The sequence below is a fragment of the Tamandua tetradactyla genome, chromosome 7 (genome assembly GCF_023851605.1).
Source record: "Tamandua tetradactyla isolate mTamTet1 chromosome 7, mTamTet1.pri, whole genome shotgun sequence".
Taxonomy (NCBI): domain Eukaryota; kingdom Metazoa; phylum Chordata; class Mammalia; order Pilosa; family Myrmecophagidae; genus Tamandua; species Tamandua tetradactyla.
Genome location: NC_135333.1, coordinates 4743515 through 4760397, shown reverse-complemented (window position 1 = coordinate 4760397; position 16883 = coordinate 4743515). Strand labels below are relative to the sequence as shown.

At 42.4% G+C, this 16883-nt stretch overlaps 1 long non-coding RNA gene across 2 annotated transcripts; it reads right to left on the bottom strand.

The window, feature by feature from the left end:
- Nucleotides 1-460: 460 nt before the first annotated feature.
- On the bottom strand, nucleotides 461-16839 carry LOC143689457 (uncharacterized). Of its 2 annotated transcripts, none has more exons than XR_013178793.1 (3): nucleotides 16804-16839; nucleotides 4541-4751; nucleotides 461-564 (listed from the first exon to the last, which is right to left on the bottom strand). It is a non-coding gene; the product is annotated as an uncharacterized LOC143689457 (long non-coding RNA). The 2 variants fall into 2 exon arrangements; XR_013178792.1 differs by having other exon boundaries at nucleotides 16495-16810.
- Between the last annotated feature and the right edge of the window lie 44 nt (nucleotides 16840-16883).

The following is a 16883-nucleotide window of genomic DNA, read 5'->3' as shown; positions in this document are numbered from 1 at the left end:
TGAGGAAACCATCTGAAATAACCTTTTGGGGTATTTAACTCAGAAATGAAACAAAGGGATGCTGTGTTGCATTGCGATTGAAGGGGTAAAGATTTCAGAGTTGTTTATCTTTCTCAGGAATACTCAGCAGGAACAGTGAGAGCAGAAAGGGGCATGATTTAAAGTTACGAATTTGCTTCTCGACAATTGAACATGTACAAGAATCAAGGTGCAGTCAAAGCACCTTGAGAAAGCCAACCAGACAGGTTAGGGAACCCAGTGTGGCCACTGAGAGGCAAATATGCAGAGTACATGCATTTTGAATTCTAGGAAAAGAAGGCTGGCTCATTTTCATCTTCACTAGGATGCTTTCAAATAATATTTCACAAGTGGGTACTGATGTCATGAAATGCAGACTTTCTTTTCATCAATTTATGCCATAGAGATGCCATTGTAATCAAGAGAGTAAACTCAAATCTCACCTGTGAGGGTCCTAGTGCCAAGTCCTGGCAGCATTCTTTGAAGCACCATGCGTCAAGGAAAGGCAAGCTCTAGCAGCAATTCCACTTCTCAGCTGACTGCAGGCTGATGGGTAGGAGATGGCAAGGCCCAGTGAGTAGAAAACTTTCCTTCAGGCTAGAGAGGTGGGCTTGAATCAGCAGCTCACGTGCTCCCCACTTTACCTCTTACGGGGCTGCTGGGCATTTACCAGCACAGAGAGAAAAGGCAGGAGAGTGGAGTCCTTTCCTCCAGGGCCAGTTCTTAGGTCTGAATGACACCAAGTTTCTCCCTGACTCCACTCCCCAGAGATAGCCCTGTGCCTAGGTACACTGCCCTGGGCTTAGCATGATGTGTGCGGGAAAAGGAATGAAGTCCAGCGAGGTTAAAATAACCTAAGCTTTAGCATCAAAAAGCCTGGGTCCAAATTCTGCCTCTACCACATAACTTACTTATATAGTCGAGGACAAGTTCTTTTCTGAGTCTCTGCTTGTGTAGGCTAAGCATAAGAATAGCACCAGTCTCCTGGGGTATCTGTGCACAGTGACAGCCACAACACATGTGAAGGACTTAGTACTGCATCACCTTGTAAGTGCTTAATGCTTGGTTCCTGGTATCATTAAAAATGTGGGCCTGGGAGCAAATGTACAACCTTATTACAAGGAATTACTAATAGAGGGGCATATGGGGAAAAAAATGAATCTATTACAAACTATGGACTATAGTTAACAGTAATATTTTAATACTCTTTCATCAACAGCAACAAATGTAAGACACAAATACTATGGGTCAAGGGTAATAGGGAGGGGGATAAGGGATATGGGAGGATTGGGGTTTTCTTTTTTAATTTCTGTTTCTTTTCTGGAGTAATAAAAATGTTCTAAAATTTATCATGGGGATATACGCACAACTACGTGATGATATTGTGAGCCAGTGATTGTATACTTTGGATTGTTTATATGGTGTGTGAATATATCTCAATAAAATCACATTAAAAAAAAAAGGTGGGTCTGTGCATGCCGTGTGGAGGGCCCAGGAATCAACAGCCACCTGTCCTCTTCCTTGTGTCTCTCCCCTGGCCACCCAACTCAAATATTAGCTACTAAAATACTAAACCTTATGAATAGCAGAAGCATCTGTGAGATGCCTCCCCAGTCCAGCATTCACCCCACTTTGGCACCCACTGTTTCGTTGCCCTGATAATTTTTTGACTAAACCAACAAGTATGTCTCCCACCCCTTCACCCCCTGCTCCTCCTCCCACACCACCCACAGAAAGGTGGAGCTGGGCGGCTCCCCAGATGGAAATGGAGGCAGCTGGCGAGATGGTCGAACGACAGCCCAAGAAGTGAATCCTGCAGAAGAACCCACAAAAAGAAAGAGGCCCTTTGCCAAGGGAGATTTGATTTTGCAGTTTCCAAAACGTAAGAGGACCCTTCCAACAATCTTTTTGTTTGTTTGTTTTTTTTGCTTAGATGCACAGAATTTAAACATAGGTTACTGAATGGCCAGGATCTTGGGCCACTCTCAAGTGGACGAGGCCTTTGCCAGCTGCAGGAGTTAGAGTTTCTGCCCAGTAGGCTTGTAACCTGAACGTTCTAAAATCCCATTTCTTAGTAGCCGACACACATTCTGGGCCACAAATTCTGAGAATTATTGCACTTGTCAGCAGCTAAGTCACAAGCCCTTGGGCCTGGTCCCTGCTAGTGGTATAATGGTACTTCTGTTAGAGGCGATGAATTTTGCTGTCACGTAAAAATTGGCATCCCTTATAATTCCACCCAAAGCTTGTCATGATCACCCAGAAATATACCATCAGTCCTGTCCTAATTAATCAATTTGCAGGAGCCCCCAGGGGCTTCGAGTACAATGACAGGTAGCAAATTGATAGATGCTTTGGCTCATCCCATTCAACATCATCAAGGAACTGACCCCATGATGAAAATTTAGATTAATTAGGATAATGCCCCATATTTAAAGAATGCCTCAAAGCAAAACAGTCCTCAGATTCTATTTCTTAATTTTCAGATGTCACTTTGAGCCAACTTTTGGTGAACAGGCCTGTTTATCCCCATTTAATGGATGAGAGGACCTGGCTGCACATTAACAAGTAAAACACCAATTACAGAGCTAGTGAGCTGGAGCTATGAACCCAGAGCTATGGATTCAATATTGACTTTATTAGCTTAATTTATGTCTATGAGCTATCGGCAGCACAAAAATATATACGGGATGAATTTTTTTTGGATTGCACATTTAATGAATAGGGCATCCTGTGTAAATGGCAAAGCCAAAAATAGATTATCAGTAGTGGAATGCTGGAGTAGACAAATATAGAATCCGGCTTGTGCTCAGCAAAGCTTGGACATGCCACACAGTCCCAGGCTGGTATGTTAACTGGTCTGTTTGGAAGCTTTTTTATTTATTTATTTTTTTAGCTTCAGTTGCATGATTGTACAAAAGAGCCTTGTGTCACGGTTTCAACACTACTATTTATACACTGTGACCCATTAAGCACTGATTCCTTGGTTGGGTTTCTCCCAACGTCTAGAGGAGAAGAAAAAAAAAAAAGGAAGGGGAAAAATAGCCTGCCTGGAAAAAAAAAAATAGCCCTTCTCATTTACAATACTTAAGTCAAGAATTTGGAAACATGACCCCAGCCAAAGCCTTCTTGTATCAAATGTTGTTATTTTTGGGCGGCTTGAAAATCAGGCTGGTTGAGGGGCGGATAAGGTGCTCGAGTGGCTGTGGCAGGAAGCAGGGGCGGGGGTGGCAGGAGAGGCACTGTCAGAAAAGGGTCGCGGCTGCTGGACCTAGAGCCACCAGCTGCTAGGGCTGGCCTCAGGTCTCACAAGTGGAATGTGTCAACTTTGCAGACTGGAGAACTCCTCCTTTCCCCTGTCAATCTCCTACCCCTGCAGAGGGATATGAGATATCAACAGTTCCCTCCAGGTTTCCCAAAGAGAACTTGGCACTGTTTTCTTCCCAAGTACGCTGGGAAAAAAAATAAAACCTCAGCTAAGTTTGCCTCCCTCTCCCCAGAGGCCTGTTTTTATTGAAATAGGCAGTATTTCCCCTGAACGTGAATTGCCTTCCCCTTTTTGGGCAAGATGCCTGTTGGAGATATTTTTACGTTCTGCCTGCCGTGGGTGAAAGGGAATCCTGGCGTAAGCTCTCACCCATACTGCTCTCCTCTGGCCCCATGGTTGTGTGGCATGACTGGCCCTGATCCATCCCCTCTCCCTTCCAACTCACCCCATCCCAGCACACACACACACACACACACACACACACACACACATGCATGCACCTGGCTCAGAGGCCAGGTTATCTACTGTATACACTTCAAGTACATATTTGAAAATTATTCTGGGGGATGTGTGTGATGCTCTCTGAAAATAACTAAGAAAATATCAAATACACTTTCCTGAGAGTACACTGGGAGTGAGAGGCAAGACGCCTCACCTCTCTTCTTGCATTATTCACATGCCCTTAAATTTACCTTAGATGGAAAGGTCTTTAAAATATTTACGCTCAATTCCACTTTGTAAGAAAATCAATGCTTAACTGCCTACTATGAACCCGGCAAGATACAAGATTGTCCATACTTGACACAAGTCGCAGGGTTTTGTGCTTCCCAGCCTTTGCTTCCAACTGAACCTGCCACCCAGACTGTCTGTGCTGCCCATCGACAATACCCATGGAAATTTCTACCTGCTCCTTAATCTAGCTCAAATACCAGCATTTTCATCCAGCTTTCTGTGGGACCCACAGCAAAATAGCCACTCTGCCCACTCTGAACATTCGCCATGTTTTGTGACACTTAGCACAATCTTACTTTTTGCCTTTTTCCAGGGTCTCTCATCCAAGTAGAGATTATACGATCCCTAAAGACAAAGCTGTGCCTGGTTCATCTCGGCTGCCTCTAACGTACCTCTAAAGCCCCCTGTTCGGGTAGGTGTTTGCATTATAGAGCTCAGTCCCGGTGCCCACTTTATAAAGCAACTGTGCACACATGGGTTCTACGGAGACAAGCGAAGCTGGGTGGTAAAACAAGTACTTACAGGTGTGATGAAGACCGGGAATGCAGACATAAGCTGCATCCAAATCACAGGGTCTAACCTAGTTGTGGGGTCAAAGGAAGCCTTGCTAAGAAAAGAAAATATTGAAGTTGAGATCAGATGGATGAGCAGGAGTCAGCCAGTCAACAAGAGGATCAGTAGATGTGCAGGCACAGGGATCAATTCTTCCAAACCTCAGAGGGCGTTGTGCATTCTAGGAAGGAAAACACATGTATTAGGTTGGGTAAGAGGGAATGATGGAGACTGTAAGAGATGGGGTGGAAAAGTAGCAAATCTGAATTCACATAAGCCAAATTAAGGGGCTTCGCTTTAATTTAAGGACAATGGGAAGTTGTGGTTTCAAGCGGGAGGGCACCTCTAGGTTGTTTGCGTCCAAGGTAATGTAACTAACATTGAGCTCGTAAGAGTCTGTAAATGAATATTCACCATCAGATAACATTGTAGAGGACTCTGATAAGTTCTGATACCAAGCTATATTTTTCCACGTGTACAGCATCCAAGTTGTGTTATTACAAATACAAGTTACTTTTCTGTCAAGAACTTAATTCCTCATTAAAATAGGCATAGTATGAGTGTTCTAGTCTGCAAGCTGCCGGAATGAGATATACCAGAAACGAAACAGCTTTTTAAAAGGGGATTTTATTAAGTTGCTAGTTTGCAGTTCTAATGCCGTGAAAATGTCCCAATTAAAGCAAGGCTATAGAAATATTAAAATTAAGGCACCAACAAGAGGTCACCTTCACTCAAGAAAGGCCCATGAAGCTCAGGGCTTCTCGCTGAACTGGAAAGACACATGGCGAACATGTGCCTAGCTTCCTTTCCAGGCTTGTTGTTTCATGAAGCTCCGCCAGGGGGTTTGCTTCTTCATATCCAAAGGTCTCTGGTTGCGTTGGCGCTCTTCACTCTGAAGCTTTTCCCAAAATGTTCCCTCTTTTAAAGGAGCCCAGTAAACTAATCAAGACCCACCTGGTACCGGTGGTGTCACGTCTCCCTCTAATCAAAGGTTAGTACCCACAATTGGGCGAGCCACATCTCCGTGGAGATAATCTAATCAAATCTCCAACCTACAGTGCTAATTAGGGATTAAAGATGGATCAGGATTAAAACATGGCTTTTCTAGGGTACATAATCCTTTCAAACCTGCAGAATGAGTAAATAAGCATATTTGCCGGGTCCTGAAGAACTGGTTGCCCAATCTATTGAAAAGTCTCATTGTCATCCCTCTTTGGCAGATAAATTTGGCTTTTTTTTTTCCAATCTCACAGAAATTTCAGGAGAACCATGGCTGAATAAATCACCTTGAATCTCTGGTGCAGAGCGATCAAGCATTTTTCAGTACATCCCAGAAAAAAGGCTATGGGGCTCAAGATAAATTAATATGAATTGAATCTACAACAATTTTTAGCAACTTATGTGCTCTTTTGCCTTCATAATACAAAGCATGGGTCTTGGGGTTTTTACTTGGCCATCATTTGGGGTCACAAATATAGTGTAAATGATTAATAGCCACATTCCTCCAGAGACTCTTGTACAGTGGTGCAAGCGTAGTGCAATGATTCAGACTGAGTTGGCATATCTCACGTCAACGCAATTTTCAAGTGATTTCATCTCCTGCTCCTAAATATTTCTCTCTAATGCCGGGTTCTGTTTTTCTTCGGAATTTTGTCTTGGACTTGGCCCTTTTGACTGATTCTTAGTGGTCTGTGTGTAGTTTGTTAGAGTAAGGCTCTTAGATACAGGAGATAAGTACCTTACAGATTGTTCCTTCATATCCCATAAAAAAAAAGGAGCTTCACTTTTTATTCCCATCTTGAATAGGCATAAAAAAAAAGCCATCATTATGTTGTTGGTATATCTGACTTCCTGTGGAAGGAAAACTCATAAATCTTCATCTGTGTCATTGCCTTAAGACTTTCTAATGCCAAGAGATGGTTTCCACCCAATGCAACGGAAAGTCAGAAGACTGAAAGGAAGGACAGATCACCAGTACTTGCTTTAATAATAGCTGTGTGGTGAGGAGATATATTCAAGACTAGGCTTGGGGATTCTGGAAAATCAGGCAAGACTATAAATACCCGAGCTTCTCACTCCCAACTTGGAAGCTCCTTCCACTTCTCGATGCCAATAAGGCCTGGGACCACTCCCAAGAGGTGTGTAGCCTGGGTCAAAATGCCAAAATCCTTTTTATTCCTGAAGCGTGAGTTTTCTTCCAAATTTAATTTGTTTTGATAGAGGGAAGACCAAACTTAGCAGAAGTTAGACGCCCCCTTATAAAAGAACCCCTCTGCATCCACTTAGAATCCTACTTTCCTTGGCATCTGTGATTTAGAAACATGACCATTGCTGACAATTTCCCAGTGGGACAAAGGGCTTTTCTTTAGAACTGGCAACTTCCGATGTCCTGTGCTGAGTGGCTGAGTATGTACTCTTCAGGTTTAGGAGGCAAAGCTCAGGAAGTGACTTGATTTTCTGCATCTGAGAGGAAGCTACATTCTCATGCAGCAACCAAGAGGGCATTGCTCACTCCTGACCTTCTCCTTCCCCTCCTCCGCAGAAGCTGATATCCATTCCCTCTCTACACCCCTCCCCTACCTGTCTAGCACAAAGCCTTCCGGAAGGGAGGCAGTGGAACTTTCCATTCCCATAAGCAATCACTGTCCTAGTCGCAGAGCCTGTGAATCCTGCTACAGTCTCATTTCCTTCCAGGTGATATTTGTAAAATAAGCTAAAATAGTACAGGAAAGCAAAAGAGTAGCGCCGGCCCTTCATCTTCTTATAAATGCACTCATAAGAAATGAAGATTGCCCTTGTAGGGTTCCCAAGGCCAGCACTTCTCTAACTCTAATGTGCCTAAGAATCACCTGAGGGACTTGTTAAAATGCAGACTCTGATTCAGCAGGGCTGGGGTGGGACTGAGGCTCTGCATTTCTAACAAGCTTCTTACTGAAGCTGAGGATGCTGGTCTGAAGACTACACTTCAGTGGTTAAGCTATACACCTAAGGCTCCGGTATCATGTCTCATTTCACTTTGTGTCCTCAGTACTTAGTACAGTGCTTGACACACATGGGTCTTTTGAAGGAAGGAAGAAAGGAAAGACGGGACAAAAGTGGGAGAAGGGAGATGGGAAGAGGGAGAGACGAGCTTATAAGTATTCCATTGCGTACCTCTTTCTTCTTCTTGATATTTACCACATATTAAAAGCCAAGATTGGAAGCCGAGTCTGGCTTCCAATTTAGCACATCCCTACGGGAATGCCAGAGTTCTCTCATCAGCTTGAGCACTATGATGTGCTCCGAAGCACTGGTCACTAAAGAAAAGAGGAGTTCTGATCATATGCTGCTTTATCTCAAGCTCGCTGACCAAGCGGTGTTGCTCCAGACCCTGGGAAATACTTAATGGACAGGATTTCCTTTAGAAAGTGATAGAACTTTTCCATTTGCAGAGTTTGTGTGAAAACCTTGAGCACGCAAGTTTTTCATCTCTGCTCCTCTTAATTTATAAGACAAAGTCTAGAGTGCCTGATCTCTTAAATGCATCTTGCCAACAGCAGTCCAGCTCTTGGGAAGCCTCCTGAGCCAGGAGGCTTTCATCTTAAGAAAGTAAAATGCACAGAGCATGGAGGGAGAGTAGAAGGACATCATGCGAATGGTTGGTAATTATGAGAACTTGTGCCCAAATTCGTCATTATTATTTTCAGGAAAAAAAAATGCATTTTAAGTAAAAATAATTTTTTTCATTTTAAAATTAACCTAATCCCAAACTATTTAGAAAACAGACAGAAAAGGAAAAAAAAAAAGACACCTTAACACATTAATAGCTACTATGTTAAACAACTATTATTAGCATTGAGCTGAATTTTCTTTGTCTTTCTTTCTTTCTGTGTGTGTCTTTATGTCTCCTAATTTTTACATAGTTGTGACACGTGATATGTGTAATTTCATACATTACTTTTTTCATTTAACACTGTCTCTGTCATATTTTTAATGTTATTACTGCCTTCATCACCATCATTAAATTTCTGTGTAATAATCCATTGAATGGCTATACCAAAGTTTATTAAATCAGATAACAATGCAGTTAAATACAATAGGTATTTAAGTTGTTTACAAAGTTTTACAAATATAATCGTGTTAAAAGTGTCATTTAGCAAGTATCTGTTTGCATGTGACATTCAATGTTTAGATTATCTGAGAGTTTAAAATCCAGAACAGATATATTGACAGATATTTTTAAAGAGGTGTAGAAGAGGCATCACAATAAGAACACTGAGCAAACAGCCTCTGGGAAGTAGGCAGGAAATAGACAAAAGGCAAGTCTCCTCAGCCTCTGCCATAGAGGAAGAGAGAAGCCGTGGGAGGGTGAGGTTGGCATTGAAGGACTGGAGTCAGAGATCAGGGATGCCTGCTGCTCTCCCCTGCCCTGGGACCGTGGGAGAGTGGTCTTCTCTCCCAGGGGCCCTCCTTCCTCATCTCAACTGGGTATCGATTCCTACCTCAAAGGATGGTGGCTGAGGCAGAATAAAATACACAAAAGCACTTAGGACAATGCCGGCCACAGCATGAGCAATCCAAAAACACTAGAAGGAAACATGGTGTCAGGTAATAGGAAGTCAAGGAGGCTAGTCCCCTCCTATCATGTCTGGAGCCTGGGCAAGAGGATACATAGGGGCTCATCTACTGCATTATCTAGGGTTCTCTAGAGAAACAGAATCAGCAGGAGATATCCATAGATATAAAATTTATAAAAGTGTCTCATGTAATTGTGGGAATGTAGAGTTCAAAGTCTGTAGGGCAGGCTGCAAGCTGGTAACTCCAATGAAGGTCCTCATTGAACTCTCAGGAGAGACTGGCTGAACAACCGTGGGAATGGAAGAGTCCAGAATCCGCAGGGCGGGCTGTGAAGCTGGAGACTCTGATGAAGGGTCTGGATGAACTCCACAGGAGAGGCTCACCTCGCTGCTGAAGCAGGAAGAGAGCCTGTCTCTTCTGAATCCTCCTTAAAAACCTTCCAGTGATTAGATCAAGCATCACTCATTGCAGAAGACCTTCCCCTTAGCGGATCACAAATGCAATCAGCTGTGGATACAGCCAATGTAATCATGATTTAAGACCATGAAATGTCCTCATAGCAACATACAGCCAGCGCTTGCCCAACCAGATGACCAGGCACCACCATCTGGCCAAGTTGACACATGAGCCTGACCATGACATCTACCGTGTATCTAAATAGTGACAAATCATACTAACAGGGTGTCAAATAAAATATGTTCTACTCTCCTCATGACAAGTAGACTTTCATAATAAAAAAAAAAAAAGAAAAATATGTGTGAAGTTGAAAACTAGCAAAATATCAAAGAATGAATTTAATCATTTTTGGGGCCTGTTGGGTTGCTCTGCTGTTGGCTAGCAATGTTAGGATGAGTGACAAAAGTAAATACATACAAATTCATAATATTTTATAGTTATTTCATAAAATTTATCTTCTTGCCTTTATTCAGCAAAATCACTAATTACATTCTTATAATCAAGATCGTCACATAATTTGTTTCATTGATATGAAAGATTACAAAGAAATGTAATTGTATTAAAATAGAAGAAACTTGAATATATTACCATCAAAATGTAAAGTAATGGTAATGTGAGAAACTAAAACTGTTACATCTGTTTTCAAAAAAGTTAGTCTTCTTCCAAAATATTCAAAATTACTTATTGTAATCAAAGGGCAAAATACAAATTAGTTAGTGAATATCAAAAATTAAAATAAAATTATTTAAATAGTTTTGAAGCTTTTAATTTAATTTATTAAAACTTAATTACATCTTACTGCTTATTTTTATACAACAACACCATTTGCAATTTTAGCAAAGTCCATTTGGCTGCTAATGTAAAGAACTGGTTTGACACTTCATATATGTTGTGTCTAGAGCTATATTTATATGCAAAAGTAAGAGTAATAGGAGTTGCATAATATTGCAAAACGTTAGCCAGAATGTATATGTGCAATCGTTGCACATATTATGTGTAATTTATCAGTACCTCTGGAACCCTGAAATGGAATGTAAAGAGAAACAAGGAAATGGACTCTTGGCACCATTGGGAAATAATTCTTCATTATGTAAGAATCTATTACATTCTTGGTATATGAGAGGAAGAATTTAACGAGGTAATGAATTTGTCTTTTCTCTTATCTCAGCACTTCTGCTGCTCAAATCCTCTCCCCATTCCAAAACAGTGCCCATTTCTGGAGTCAGCAGTGGTATACTCACATCTCAGTAGTCCAAGGCAGTGACCTTTTATTTCAAGGACAAAAAATGTGAAGTAGTTTGGTCACAAGCCTAGATTTTTAGGAATGCGGTTGCTTTGCCTGTCCTGAGTACTGGATCTCAAGTGATGGGTGCCATGTGTACGTGCATGAGTACGTGTGTGTGTGTGTGTGTGTGTGTGTGTTCACCTGTGGGGCCCTTTAGGTTCATGTCTAAGGGCAACACTGCAAGCAAGAAAAAAAGCAGCGATATACACAAATATTTATTGGGATGCATTTTCTGCAAATACCATTATCCACATTTTTCTCCCTCATTAACTTTGAATATCTTCAAGAACATTTCTCAGTTCTTTACCCAGACTATAGCTTGGATGGCTTGACTTTTAAACACTGGGCCTGTGTCAGTTTTGAGAAAATGGAGAAGAGAAGATTCTTCCTTTCTTACCATCAGGACCAATTCCGGAATTTGGCAACCATCCCCCAGCAGGGCTGCCCGTCTGGAGAGAGGTCTCCACGATATACAGCAGAGAGGCAAAAGAAGAGCCTGAGGAGAAATAGGTCAGCTGGACTAAATGGGACTCAGAGCCTCTGCTGCGTTCATTAACAATCTCTTTGAATCTCACCCCTTTTTTCATTATCTCTGCAGCTCAGCTGAGCTTTGTTTCCTACCACTAGCCTCCAGCGGTTTGGGGAAGAAGACTCCAAGGAAATAAACAGAAAGTGTGTCTGAAAGTGAGATGGTTATTTTTGTAACCCAAGGTGTGAGATAATGATATCACTGCCAGCTGAGCTAGGATTCTAGGCCCTGGGGCGGAGGGTGTGACCCCAGCCTGAGCTGGCCGGGCCCTGAGCTCGACCCCACCTGCTGGGGGGAGGGGCCAGTTGACCTATTGTTTCGGAAAGGGCATGGAGGTTATGGACTAGGCTTTGACTCCTTTCAATAAAACATTCACCTTTTTTCTCTAAAAGTTGTTCATACATTTGCCATTTGCTTTTCTTTGATTTCTAGATAGCCTACTGTGTTAGTTAGATTCAGTTGTCAACTTGGCCAGGTGAGCATACCTAGTCTTGTTGCTGAGGACATAAGCCAATGGTGCATCAACCTCATCTGTTGCCAATTACATCTGCAGTCAGCTAGGAGGCGTGTCTGCTGCAATGAGTGACGTCTGACTTAACTGGCTGGTGCTTAAATGGGAGATTGCAACGTAGCACTGCAAGCAGCTTGGCATTCCTCATCTCAGCACTCGCAGCTCAGCCCAGGCCTTGGAGATGCAGAAAGAAGTCACCCCAGGGAAAGTTGCTGGAACCCAGAGGCCTGGAGAGAAGACCAGCAGAGACCATCCTGTGCCTTCCACGTAAGAAAGAACCTCAGTGGAAAGTTAGCTGCCTTTCCTCTGAAGAACCAACAAAATAAATCCCCTTTTATTAAAAGCCAATCCGTCTCTGGTGTGTTGCATTCCGGCAGCTAGCAAACTAGAACACCTACAATGTTTTTTTATATGGCCACACTCCACCGCAGATTAAGTCCAATGTTCAAATATCGGCGTTTCAAAATTGCAATTTTTCTTCTTGTCAGGTTAAGGCAGCGACCTCTTTTTCCCTCTGTTCAACCTTGGGTTTTAAACCATCCGTGTCCCAAGGCATGTTTTAGGGTACTGTCTGAATACACTGTGGGTTGCTTTATGTTTACAGTGGTTAAACAACCATTTCCTGTAACACCGATGTTTACTTCTTTTGGGGATATAAAGACTGGTGGAAAGGCAGGGGGAGGGGGAAGAGAATAAGTCTATGGGCCAACTGGGAGATGACCAATCACTTCAACAAGTCTCTCTCTGTGTGCGCACTAAGTGTTTGTTACTGTTCTAGTGCTGAGATAAGTAGTATATCTCATCCTGAGCTGTTCATAATCAAGGGAGACAAACCATGTACACAAATGACCATAATTTAAGGTAGTCTAAGATAAAGGTATTAAGAATATGTATTCCAAACTATTTGAAGCCATTTGTATGGATCAGGTAAAGTTTCCCGGTAAAAGTGTTGAAGATATACCCCCAAAGAATTGAGAATATAAACAGAGTGTGAATAATGTGCCATAGCAGCATTATTCACAATAGTCAAAAGGTGAAAACAACCCACGTCACCAACAGATGAATGGATAAACAAAATGTTGTATCTATACCAAATGGAATATTATTCAGCCAGAGAAAGGAATGAAGTTCTGATACATGCTACAACATGGATGGACCTGGCTAAGTGAAATAAGACAGACACAAAAAGACAAGCATTGCATGATTCCACTTAAGTGAAATAACTCAAACAAACAAATTCGTAGAGACAGAAAGCAGATTAGAAGTTATCAGGGGTCAGAGGCATGGGGGAATGGGTACAGAGTTTTTGCTAGGGTTGATGAGGAAGTTTTGATAATGGCTGGTGGTGATTGAGGCACAATATTGTACATGTAATGAACACCACTGAGCTGTACACTCACAAATGGTTAAAATGGGAAATTTTATGTCACATCTGTCACCATCGTAAAAATAAAAAAGCGGTTGAAGAGAAGAGAATGAGCGATGTCACAAAGGGCAGAAAACAATGGCTGCTCTGGGGACTCAGGAGTAACACACTCTGTTCTCACCTGTGCTGTTGGGTAGGGTTTGGGATGCTACAGTGAGATGTGTACGTAGTTTGGTAGGCGGAGGGTAAAAAACAAAAAGGTTTTAAAACAGGGTGATGTGATGAGAGCTTCATTTAAGAAGATTAATCTGGCAACAGTGTGTATGATAGATTAAAGTTAACAGAGATTGGACATGAAGGGGCCTGTCAGAAATTTATTATCGTATCTTTGCATGGAATAAATGAGGTAGGAGGAAAAACTAGGACACTGAACTAAGGCCTCCTAGTTCACTTACAGGAACAAACACCTTCTTCAAGACTGCATAGTACTTCGACTCTGTGGAGCCATTGCAACAGAGGCCTTAGTTGATTCCAGGGGGACCCCTGGGAGTTGTCCCCAGTTGAAACTAGAAGGCCGGGTCTTTGTATCCCACATCGGCCAATCACTGGATGTGGGCGTCTCCCGAGAGGGGACAGAGCCCAGGGTCAAGTGGCTCCCATTAGGCAAGGGCAAGTCCAGGAGAGGATGTCAGCTGCGAACCCTCAGCAGTCACCCCACCTGGCCTCTTGGGGAACGCGTGCCTCCGTTCCGAAGGAGTGATTTGAGAAGCACGCTGTAGAACCCGCTACACCAACCGCCTTCTGGGGACTTGCCTTGTCTGAAAACCTTGGAATAGAGATTAGTGGAGGAAACATCATCACCTAGAGCTCTGAGCTCATCCCAGCTGAGAGAAGGCCCAAACCCAGCAGTTGAAGGAATAAGATGACAAGGTCAGTGAGTTCCAAACGTGCAACCAAAGGGGTACCGCCTAATCATGGGTAGTTGAGAGTCATGGTAAGGGAAAGGCGTCCTGAGTCAAGCTGTTCATCTTCAGTCTTCCACTTCCTAGCTGTGTAACCCTAAGCAAGTTACTTAATCACTTTATCCCTTGATTTCTTTCCTTGTAAAATGGGGGCAAAATAGTGCTTACCTCATAGAGTTGTCGAGAAACTAAAAACCTGCCCGTAATAAGTTTGATAAAGGGTGGCTGCCAGATCATTATTGTTGTTAATAATCAAGATAAAAGGCTGTTTGGAGAAAGACCTTAAACAAATATTGGGAGCCAGAGTTTTAATCCAAGAAGTCTAAGAGTTAGGGAAATCAGATCAAACACAGAAGCCTTGAGGTAGCAAAGTCTCAACAAACACCCAAGATATGGATGATTGCCCCCTTGACTATTGTGTGTTCTCAATTCTCTCAGATATGGCAGAACCAGCCCTATTTAAAAAGCCAAGAGGAAAACAGGGAACCTATTTCTAGTGAGAAAATTTCTGTCTTCTTCATTTCACCCTGTTTCTTTAGTTATGTTTCAATCATAAATTACTTCTTCCCATTGATTTTCTTTTACCTTGGATTCTGAGTCCTGGTTTCGCCATCTACCACCTATATGGCCCCTGGCAAGTCAGGTTACCCCTCTGACCCTCAGTTACTTCATCTATACGATAAAGTAAATAATATATGATCTCACTTTGTTGTTGTGAGATTCAGAGGAGATAGTCTATTTGAAACCAGGAGAGAGCTAAGTTCAAGTACAAATACAAAGTGAAACTCGTGGAGAAGCAGGCCTTCTGTGAGATCCATTCACAGCTGCTGTGGACACCTGAACCCCCACTTGTTAATAAAGCACCTTTTGTCCAGCAAAAAACAAACAAACAAAAGAAGCAAAACGCATTACAGATATCACTATGATCAGGATTGTTTTGCTGATTGCTTTTGTCTTTTAGATGTGAGGATCGTATAACCCATAGCAAGTGGAGAGGACAGTCGCAGGCTAATGAAAGAATGAGAAATTGCTAGTGAAAATGGTCTAAGTAGCAGCTTTTCTATCTGAGTCCGTTGATGTATTAAGAGCCTATTTTGTGCTGGGCCCTGTCCAAGGCACTCAGGCTCTAGAGTGACCTAAGATTCGATCCAGTCCTTCAATGCATTTGGGATACATCTAACAGGTCATGTGTGTTAAATTCCTTTTCCATAGGTAGCAAAAGATTTGCACAAGTTCATCCACGGTCCATCCCCACATCCCTAAATCATCCAGGTAAAGCCTTCATGAGTACATTAAGATCCTGCCAGGTATATGTCATCCTGAGTTATTGCTACACTGCGTGTGGCATCAGCTTTTGGCCAGATACACACCTCGGGGGTGGTGATATCCAGGTGCGACATGCACCCAGACATATATAACTTCTTAATGAAACGGTAACTGGAGAGTGGGATCTTCTCATGATCAGAAATTTTGACTTTAATGCATTTTAATTTATCGATTTTTTTTTTATGATGAACACTGTTTTGGTGTAGTTCAAAAAAAATCTCTCCCTACTTCTTAGTCAGAAAGTTTGAACGTTTTTCTTTTGACATTTAAATCTGAAAGCTGACCAGAATTGATTTCTACGTGTTGCGTGAAGTAAAGGTTGTTTCCGAAATGATGGGGAATGAGAACGTGTTGAGTGAAACAAATAAGCAAACAAAACGGGATTAGAGATTACAGGAGGTTAAGAACAGACTAGTCCCCAGAGTCCCTGTAAGCCAAGGGGCAATCATGGGCTTTCCCCTCACCCATACTTGTTATTTTTCGTTTATCATCTGTGCTGGTTTGAAAATGTTGTGTACCCCAGAAAAGCCATATTCTATAATCCTGATTTAATCCTGTAGGATGGGATATCCCAGACTAATTTGGACAGAGAATAAGAAAGCAAAGTCCCCTTGGGGGACTGGGGAGAAAGAAGGAAATATTCTACTTCCCCATCTGGGGAATTCCTGATATTCTCACAAGCAGTGGGGACAAGAAATTCAATAGGCTGAGACCTCCATCTTGGGGTTCACCCTTATGAAATTTATTCCTGCAAAGGAGAAGCTAAGTGTTCCAGTTCGCTAGCTGCTGGAATGCAATATACCAGAAATGGAATGACTTCTTAAAAAGGGGAACTTAATGAGTTTCTAATTTACAGTTCTAAGACCGAGAAAATGTTCCAATTAAAACAAGTCTATAGAAATGTCCAATCAAAGGCATCCAGGGAAAGATACCTTGGTTCAAAAAGGCCGATGAAGTTCAGGGTTTCTCTCTCGAGTGAGAAGGCACATGACAAACACAGTCAGGGCTTCTCTCTCATCTGGAAGGGCACATGGCAAACACGGCATCATCTGCTAGCTTTCTCTCCTGGCTTCCGGTTTCATGAAGCTCCCTGGGAGGTGTTTTCCTTCTTCATCTCCAAAGGTCGCTGGCTCATGGACTCTCTGCTTTGTGGTGCTGCAGCATTCTCTACTCTCTCCAAATCTCCCATTCTTCAAAATGTTTCTTCTTTTATAGGACTCCAGAAACTTCTCAAGACCCACCTGAATGGGTGGAGACATGCCATCACCTAATTCAGTTTAACAACCACTCTCTATTACATCACATCTCCAGGGAGATGATC